The following is a 9,728-nucleotide window of genomic DNA, read 5'->3' as shown; positions in this document are numbered from 1 at the left end:
CTATATTGTGGGTTGCTGGTGAAGTCATGATCTCCTGATTTATGTTGGATGTGTTCTTTCACCTACCCCTGGCCACTAGTTTATTTTAAACCTTTCCAATTTGTTTCTTGATCCTGCAGTTCAGACTGGTAGTGTCTCTATCATGCATCTGGAGAGTTCTTCAGGAAGCTGAGAGTAGTCCTGTGGCCTCTCAGCCTTTGTGTTGGTGCACTAGCTGTACCTTTGGGAAGAAATTACAGGCACGCAAAATGGCAAATGGTCGTGTGCAAGCATGTGTGTGTGTGCGTGGAAGTGTGTCTTGAGAGACAGAGTGATAGAGAATGTTGAACCCTTGAGTGTGTGAGATGGGCTCTGCCTTGCAGACTTTTAAGGGGTTATTGGTTCATGTGCTGTATATTTACTAAGCACGGGTGATGGTCGCTATGCAATTTCCGGCATTAACTGCCTTAACTCCTCATTTGGACCTGCAGAGCAGGGGCTTCAATATCCCAATTCACCCTATGTTTCCCACAGTGGGTATGTGGGTGGGAGGGGTCAGATGCCTGTCTTCTAATTTAGAAGAACCTGGATCTGGGGCTCTGTAGACACTCAAGGTTGAACTCATACTCAAGCAGGTCACATTGGCAGGGATCAGGTTTCTGGGATCTCTGCTCTCTGCTTGGTCTTATGCTCTTGGTCTTATGGTCTTGTTCTGCTTGGTCTTATGCAGAAGGACTTAAGTGCTCCATCAGCTCAGTGCTGCTGCAGCTACAAGGTTAAGAAGTTCAGCTGCAGCTGGAGGCTGGGATGCCAGTCCAGATGCCTTCTGGGAAGACTTGGGGGCCATCGAATATGCTCTCCAAGCCTGGGAGGACCAGTGCCTGGCATGCCTAGCTTGTATGTCCGGTCTGCTTGGCATTGGTGGGTATATAGCATACTATCTGTCACTGAGAGTTTGGGCAGGCCATACAGGCAGTGGCTGAGAGACCCTGAAGAGCCAGTATGTTGGCTAGCAGACCTGAGACCCTGGGAAGTTGGAGTTGCATGTCTGGGACTCCAAGAAAAGTACAGTTGGCAGTTGCCACTCAGGGCCTAGGGGATCCACCTTAGCTGCTGGAGACCCCAGGCAGTTAGCTCTGACCTGAGAATCTCAATGATCAGGCTGTGCCAACAAGGAGGGTTGTCCAAGAAAGGGGAGTGCAAGAGATCAAAGGATCTTTCTCTCCTTCCCCAAATAAATCCATGGGTGACCCTAGACCAAAGTTCTCACCTCCTGGGATGTTCCCTGTCATTTAGAAAGCCTCACTGTCATTTCCCTGGCTTGAAAATTCCTTCCACTGATATGCTCAGGCGTTCAGCTCTTCCACAGCTCAGAAACTGTGTGTGCTAGTCACAATCTTGACTCTGTCCCAGCTCTGTCACTTTATATCTTTGTTTCTGTTGGTCTCTGTCTGTCTATTTTTGAATTTGTCTCTCTAGCCCTTTTTCTATCGGTCTCTGTCAGTCTCCCTCTCTCTGCTGCCATTTATGGTTCAGTATGAAAAGGTGACTGCTTGCTGACATGAAATCCTGAATGGTCTCTATAAAAATATAAGCATGGACCAAATTAAAGGCTTTTTGTTCAAAGAGTTGCCTTATTAAGAGAACATTTTCACAGAAAGTAATTCACTGACTGAGGACATAGCTGTACATTTAACAAATAATAATGGAATCTGTGATCATGTGAAAGTCACATACATTAATGACCACTTGAAATAAATATGTGATACTTTTGCTGAAATAAGAGTCTTGGACACAGGAACTGTCATCTCTGTGTTGTGTTCTTTCAGCTGCACAGATTGAGGCATGTAGGGCTGATCACCGTTTCGCTCAAGCACTCTGTCCATTTGGCACATTTAATAACTGACTCCTAAAACTCATACTGGCTCTCACCTATACCATGACATCATTCTCCCTCTCAACCAATCAGAACCTGAGAGAATCTTGAGGTTTCCATGGAGATGAGTAAACAAACTTTCCTCAGTGTCCAATATATCTGATCCTGTGCACACTTGCCTTTTTCTTAGAAACCCAAAAAGCCTTTATCTCATCCCTTTATCCAGATCTCACACCTTACTCCTGTTTACCTCTATGACAATGTCAGGTAGGAAATGAAACTTTGATATTTATTTATTAGGACAGCTTCCTAAGTAGAAAGGCTTCAATGTGATGTGTGATTAAGGGGAATGTATGCAATGACAAGGTGGTCTCCTACTGTGGTCTTGGATCTGAAATTGCCTAGGTTGTAACTTTGAACTGAGCAGTTCCTAGCATACTCACTATATGAACCTTGACATTCTTATTGATATAATAGGCTGGCAGGATCTAGGGTTACTTGGACTATTGAGTTTTTAAAAGCAAGAAAAAGAGAAGGAAACCAGAAAATTCCTGGGACAGCTTTGGCTGAAACAGAGTATAAAAGGAGAACTGAGGGGCAATAAACTTTCTGACAGCTGGTGCTCTTCTACACTAGTGTTGCCAACCCTCCATATGCAGGCTTGCCTTGGCTGACCTGGCTGGATCAACGGCTGTGTCCTACTGAGTGGTCAGTGAGGAACCCTCCTGGTCCTGGTGTTTACAGTTAAAACTAGGCATCCAGGACCGAAAAATTGGTTCATTTATATGCCTAGGACACAATAGCATCTATTTCCTCCCAATAAATTCTCTAAAAGTATGGTTAGGGCTAGAACTGCTTGTTCAGAGGTGCCACATGAGCTCATGGGGTCTGAGGTAACTTGTTCATGGCCAGGATACTCTGCTCCATAATGAGTTCCTGGAAAGCATTCTATACAATGTCAAAAATCTGTCCTCTTTTAGAAGAATCATTTCTCCATGTTAAAGGTGATTTTAAAAGTTGCAACATATTTATTTTTATTTATTATGTAATTTCATATAATATACTTTACAATCCTTTTCTATTTCTCCCAGGTTCAAATTCCTTCCCATGTGTCACACTAAGAATTTTGTATCTTTAAGTACATCAATGGAAGTATGTATTTGTTGTCTGAGGGCCAAATCCCTTAAAGAAAACTGAGCTCATCCATTCCACACCCTGTCAACAACAAGTAGAAGAAGCCATCAGTCCTGTAGAGCGCTATACTTCATCACCTTGATCACATTTTTTCTCATGTATTTATTTATTACAATTTGTTCAATTTGTTTCCCCTCTGATGCCCCATCTTTCTTCTCATTCCACTCCCACCTACACTCCTTCTTCTACCCCTCTGCCTTTTCTCTAGTTACCTAACAGGGAATGTCCTCCTCCCCCTCTAACTGACCTTAGCTTACCAGGTCTCAACAGGGCTGTCTGCATCATCTTCCTCTGTGGCCTGGTTCTCAGGACAAGGTTGTTATTGTGTCCTCAATTCCCTCTACTTATGACAATCTTCCTGCCTCCTTTCCCAAAGGACTGTTGGGAGGGAGAATTTTTTATGAAAAGCCCATTTAGATCTGGGTGTTTTAAGGTCCATCTCTGCATAATATCAGACTGTGGGTCTGTGTATGCAATCTCATTTGATACAGGATGCGTCTCGGTGAATCCAAGAAAATGCTACTTATCTATCAGTTGAGAGCAGAGAACAACATATTTTAATAACAACAGCATGTGTTGTTTTAAAATTTCCATAGGATGACATGACCCAACAACTCAAATAACTGCCACCCAATACTCCTATTGGAAGACTGGTTGGGTCACAATTATATGGCCTATTGGAACTTTAACCCCAATATTAGGAGACCTCCTAACAAATGAATCAACACCATATTTGTCTTTCTACATTTTAGTTATTTCACTCAGGATGATTTTTTCCTGGTTACATCTATTTGCCTGAAAATATCATGATGTCATTTTCTTAGCCAAATAACACTCCATTATGGAAATATTCTACATTTTCCCCCAAAAAAGATTGTCATTCTTGTTCCTTAGAACTTAGGAGTTGCTTGGATGTTAATCATTGTATTGAATAACCAACTCTCTGGAAAACTATGTTTTTTAGCCTAGAAGTCCCTTCATCTTCTTCCACTTCCTGGTGATTTGAATTGCAATGTCACCTTGAAACTCATCTATTTACATGTTTAGGTCCCTGTGAGGAAATGTCTGGGAAGGCCTAGGAGGTACAGTCTTGTTATATAATATAATTCCTATTGTAATTATATTACAAGAGGGTGTGCTGTGAGGTTGATATGCTAATGAAAGTGACCAGAGGAAATGGAGTCTTTATCTCTGTCTCTGTCACAAATTTATCATTGTTTCTGTCTAACTTGGAATTTCTATTTGTGAATCTATCTCTAGCTCCTTCTCCATCTGTCTTTCTATCTCCTGTTCTCTGCCTGCCACTTGTGGCTCAGTATGGAAACATCTCAGTTCTGCTGAATGACTACAACAAGATGACTGCTTGATGCCATGATGTCATGGATGGTCTCCATAAAAATATAAGCAAGGTCCCAATTAAATGCTTCTTGTTCAAGGAGTTACCTTGTGCAGGGAGCATTTTCACAGTAAGTAATTCACTGATTGTGGACATATCTGTGCATTTAACAAATAATAATTGAATCTGTCATAATGTGACTTAATGTGTCATAATGTTCTTGACATGTGACTTTATTAATGACAACTTGAAAGAAATATATGATACTTTTCCTCAACTAAGAGTCTTGGACACAGGAACTGTCATGTCTGGGTTGTGTGCTTTCAGCTGAACAAATTGAGGCATGTAGGGCTGACCACCCTTTCTCTAAAGCAGGCTGTCCACTTGGAACTTGTAATAACTGACTCCTGAAATATTACTGGCTTTCACCTGTTGCATGTCATCATTCTCCATCTCAGACAATCAGCAAGTGAGAGAATCTTGAGGTTCCCATGGAGATGAGTAAACAAACTTTCCTCATTTTACAGTATCTCTTATCCAGTACACATGTGACTTTTTCTGTGATACACAACAATCCTTTATCTCATTATTTTATCCAGATCCCACACCTTTATTCCTGTTTATCTCTGTGACACTGTCAGGTAGAAAATAAAAATTTAATGTTTATTTAACTTTTCAACTTCCTAAGTAGGGAAGCTTCAAAGTGATGTGGGATTAAGGAGAATATAGCCAATGACAAGTTAGTCTCCTACTGTGGTCTTGGATCTGAAATTTCCTACCTTGTGACTTTGAACTGAACAGTTACTTGCGAACTCATTAAATGTACCTTCACATTTTTATTGAAATAATAGGTTCTCATGTCCAGGGTTTCTTGGGGTATTTAATATTTAAGAGCAAGGAAAAGAGAAGTAAAGCAGACTATTCCTGGGACTGGATGGCTGAAAGACAGAAAGACTGGTGAGTGTAAAAATGAGAACTGAGGGGCAGCAAACTCTTTGACAGCTGAAGCTATTTCACATTAGTTGGGCATACCTCTATGAATAGGGTTACCTTGGCTGTCCTTGCTGGATTGGTAGCCGTGACATATACAGTGGTCAGTCAGCAAACCTTCTAAGCCTGGGGTTTATAGTTAAAACTGGACCTTCAAGACAGAGAAATGTGTCCCTGTTATATGCCAAGGACACAAGAGCAGCTGTGTTTCCGGTTGTGGTTCTGCAGACAAGCACTCTATTTGAAGTGTTAATGCCAGGACTGATATTTTAGAGGTGCCAACGGAGCTCCTAGGTTCTGAGGTAGCGGGGTAACCACTAGCCCATGGCTAGGATACTCTGCTATCTAATGAATTTCTGAAAAGCATACCTTACAAGTCACACTCTGCCCACCTATAGCAGAATCTTTTCTCCATGTTCAAAGTCAGTGTTAAAATTGTCAACATATTATTTTTATTCATTATGTGGGAATTGTATATAATATACATTACACTCCTTATCCACTGCTCCCAGGTTCAAACTCCTTCCCATGTGTCACAATAAAAATTATTTTTCTTTAAAATACACCAATTCAAGTACATGTTGTTCATGTATTCATTGAAATATGATCAGAATCTCAGTGCCAAGTCTCTTGAAGAAAACTGAGTTCACTCTTGTTGAACCCTGGCACTACCCCCAAGAAGCCATCAGTCCTGAGGAACTCTATACTTCATCACATTGATCATAGTTTAGCTTACATATTTATTTATTATGATTTGTTCATTTTGTATTTTCTTCTTCTCCTTCTTGTACACCCAGCCTCATTCTTCTACCCCTATGCTCTTTCTAAAACTCCCTTGATAGTGGCCGTCCTGCTCCACCTTCTAACTGACCCTAGCTTACTATGTCTCATCAAGGCTGACTGCATTGTCTTCCTCTGAGTCCTGATTCTCAGGGCATTGTTCTTCTTGTATCCTCAATTCCCTCTACTTAGGAAACTTTTCATGCCTCCTCTACTGCAGGATATCCAGAGCTATGAGGGGAGGTATAATCTCATTTATTGCTGGGTGTTTTAAGTTTTCTATGCATAATATTCGACTTAATACAGAAGAAAGCATATCTTTGTAAACAATAACATGCCACTGGTCTGTCAGTTGAGGGCAGAAAGCAACATATTTTAATAAAAACTTCCTGGTTTGCTTTAAAATTTCTGTAGGATGGCCTGGCACAACAACTCATTTAACTGCCACCCAATACCCCTAGTAGAAGACTGGTTTGGTCACAATAGATGGCCTATTGGAACTTTAACTCCCACTATTAGGAGACCTCCTAATAAGTGAATACATACCATGTTTGTCTTTGTATATTTTAGTTCCTTTATCCATAATGATTATTCCTGGTTCTGTCCATTTAGCAGATGTAATTTTCTTAGCTGAATAATACTCTGTTATTGAAATATTCCACATTTTCTCCAAAGGAGATTGTTACTCCTGTTCTTCCTTGGAAGTTACTGGTACTTTAATCATTGTATTGAATTAGAAAGTATCACGATAACTGTGTTCTTTTAGCCTAGAAGTTCCTCCATCTTCTTCCACTTACTGGTGATTTGAATTGTGATGTTCCCTTGAAGCTCATCTACTTACATTTGGAGTCCCCACCTAGGAAATATCTGGGAAGTGTTAGGATGGATGGCCTGGTTAGATAATATATTCATTTTGTTTCACTAAATTATTTCTCAGCCATTTTGTCTTATGTATACACGAGGGCTACTGATTTTTTTAAATTAATAATGTATCCAGCCAGTTTTTTTTAAGGTTTTTATCAGCTGTACAACTATGTTGGTAGAATTTTGGGTCACTCTGGTACACTGTCATATTATCTGTAAATATTGATACTTTGATTACTTCCTTTCTGATTCCTATTCCATTGATCTCCTTCAATTATTTTATTACTCTAGACAGGACTTCCACAACTATGTTGAAGAGATATGGAAAGAGTGTGCAGCCTTGCCTTGTTCCTGATTTCAGAAGGATTGCTTTAAGTTTCTCTCAAAATCTCAGAATACAACACATGCTGATGAGATTGTGGATAAAGGGGAATCCTCCTTCCTTGCTGATGGGAATATAAACTTGTACAAGCACTCTGGAAATCAATCTGTTGCTTTCTCAGACAACTAGGCATAGTGCTTTCTCAAAAACAAATTATACCACTCCTAGGCATATATCCAAAAGAGGCTCAAGTACACAATAAAGACATTTGGCTAACCATGTTTGTAGCAGCTTTAGTTGTAATAGCCAAAACCTGGAAACAACCCAGATGCTCCCCCAACTGAAGAATGGAATGAATACAGAAATTGTGGTAAATCTACACAATGGAATATTACTCAGCAATTAAAAAAAAAGGAAATCATGAAATTTGCAGGTCAATGGTGGCAACTGGTAAGGATGATCCTGAATGAGCTATCCCAGAAGCAGAAAGACACACTAAGTATATACTCACTCATATAGACATATAATATAGGATAAACCTACTAAAATCTGTACACCTAAAGAAACTAATCAAGAGGCAGAACTCTGGCTAAAATGACAAAGAGGATGGACATCAGAAGAAGAAAAAAACAGGAAACAAGTTAGGAGCCTACCACAAAGTGCCTCTGAAAGGCTCTGCCCTGCAAACTACCAAAGCAGATGCTGAGACTTTTGGACAAATGTTGGACAGAGTGCATGGAATCTAATGAAAGAATTGGGAAATAGTAAGATCTGGAGAGGACAGGAGCTCCACAAGTAGAGCAAGAGATCCAAAAAATCTGAGCACATGGGTCTTTCCTGAGACTCATACTCCAACTAAGTACCATGCATAGAGATAACCTAGAACCGCTGCACAGATTTAGCCCATGACAGTTCAGTGTCCATGTAGGTTCCACAGGGACCACCTATGACATGAACTGATTAGCCAGCTCTTTGATTACCACACCCTGATTGGGGAGCAGCTTTACCAGGTCACAGTGAAAGAGAATACAGCCACCCCTGATGTGATCTGAAAGACTAGGATCAAAAGGAAGAAGATGAAGATCTCCCCTATCAGTGGACTTGGGGAGGGGCATGCATGGAGAAGGAGGAGGGAAGATAGATTGTGAGGGGATAGGGTTTTATGGGGGGATACAAAGTGAATAAAGTGTAATTAATAAAAACTAAAATAAAAACTATTGAAAAATATATTTCCTTTTCGATTTATATTACAGGAGGGTATGCATTGAGCTTGATATGCCAATGAAAGTGAACAGACAGAATGGAGTCTCTGTCACTTTACATTTTGCTTCTGTTGGTATCTGTCTCTATTTCTGAATTTGTCTCTCTGGCTCTCTCTCTGTCTCTTTCAGTCTCGCTCTCTTTGCCGCCAGCTTGTGGTTCAGTATGAAAAGTTCTCAATTTTTGTGAAGGACTACAACCAAATGACTGCTTGCCAACATGACATCATGGATGGTCTCCTAAAAATATAAGCAATCTCCAAATTAAATGATTTTTGTTCAAATATTTGCCTTGGTCAGGGAGCATTTTCACAGAACATTATTCACTGACTGTGCATTTAACAAATAATAATAGAATCTGTCATAATGTGAAACTCACAAGTCAAGGACATGTGACTTTATTAATTACCATTTGAAAGAATTATGTGGTGCTCACTTTAGCAGCACATATACTAAAATGGAACAATGCTGAGAAGATTATAATGGCCCTTGCACAAGGATGACATGCAAATTCATGTAGTGCTCCAAATTTTTTTGACAAATTAAAGAAAACACAAATAGTGGAAATTGTGGAGAGAAATAACTTAGGGAAGAAAACAGAAACTACAGAGGTAAACATAAGCAATAGACTACAAGAGATGGAAACAAGAATTTCAGTTCTGGAAGATACAATGGAAGAAACCAGTGTATCTGTTAAAGAAAATGTTAAATCTAAAATATTCCTGAAACAGACCATCCAAGAAGGAAAAAACATAAGAAAAATTAGAATAGAAGATAATTATAGGAGATTCCCTCCTCTAAGGCCCAGAAAATTTTTTCAAATAAAAAATAATAATTGAAGATAATTTACCCAACTTGAAGGAGAGACTGATAAGAGGAGGTCTACAGAACACCCAATAAATTAGTCCAGAAAAGAAAATTTTCCCATCACACAGTAATGAAAACAGCAAGTATACAGTAAAAAAGAAAAAAAAAATGCTAAAAGTTGTAAGGGAAAAAGGCCAAGTAACATCAAATGGCAAAACCATCAGAATCACACCTGACTTCTCAACCAGAGACTATGAAAGCCAGAAGAGCATAGATGAATATCATGCAGGCCCTAAGAGAACACAGATGTCAGCCAGGCTA

The 9,728-nt window shown here is 39.8% G+C and overlaps 1 non-coding gene across 1 annotated transcript; it reads left to right on the top strand.

Moving 5' to 3' along the window:
• Window positions 1-9,028: 9,028 nt before the first annotated feature.
• On the top strand, window positions 9,029-9,134 carry LOC132651851 (U6 spliceosomal RNA). Its single transcript, XR_009589409.1, has one exon. It is a non-coding gene; the product is annotated as a U6 spliceosomal RNA (small nuclear RNA).
• The last annotated feature ends 594 nt before the right edge of the window (window positions 9,135-9,728 follow it).

This window comes from Meriones unguiculatus (assembly GCF_030254825.1).
Source record: "Meriones unguiculatus strain TT.TT164.6M chromosome Y unlocalized genomic scaffold, Bangor_MerUng_6.1 ChrY_unordered_Scaffold_25, whole genome shotgun sequence".
Classification (NCBI taxonomy): Eukaryota; Metazoa; Chordata; class Mammalia; order Rodentia; family Muridae; genus Meriones; species Meriones unguiculatus.
This window is presented reverse-complemented; position numbering and strand designations above follow the sequence as displayed.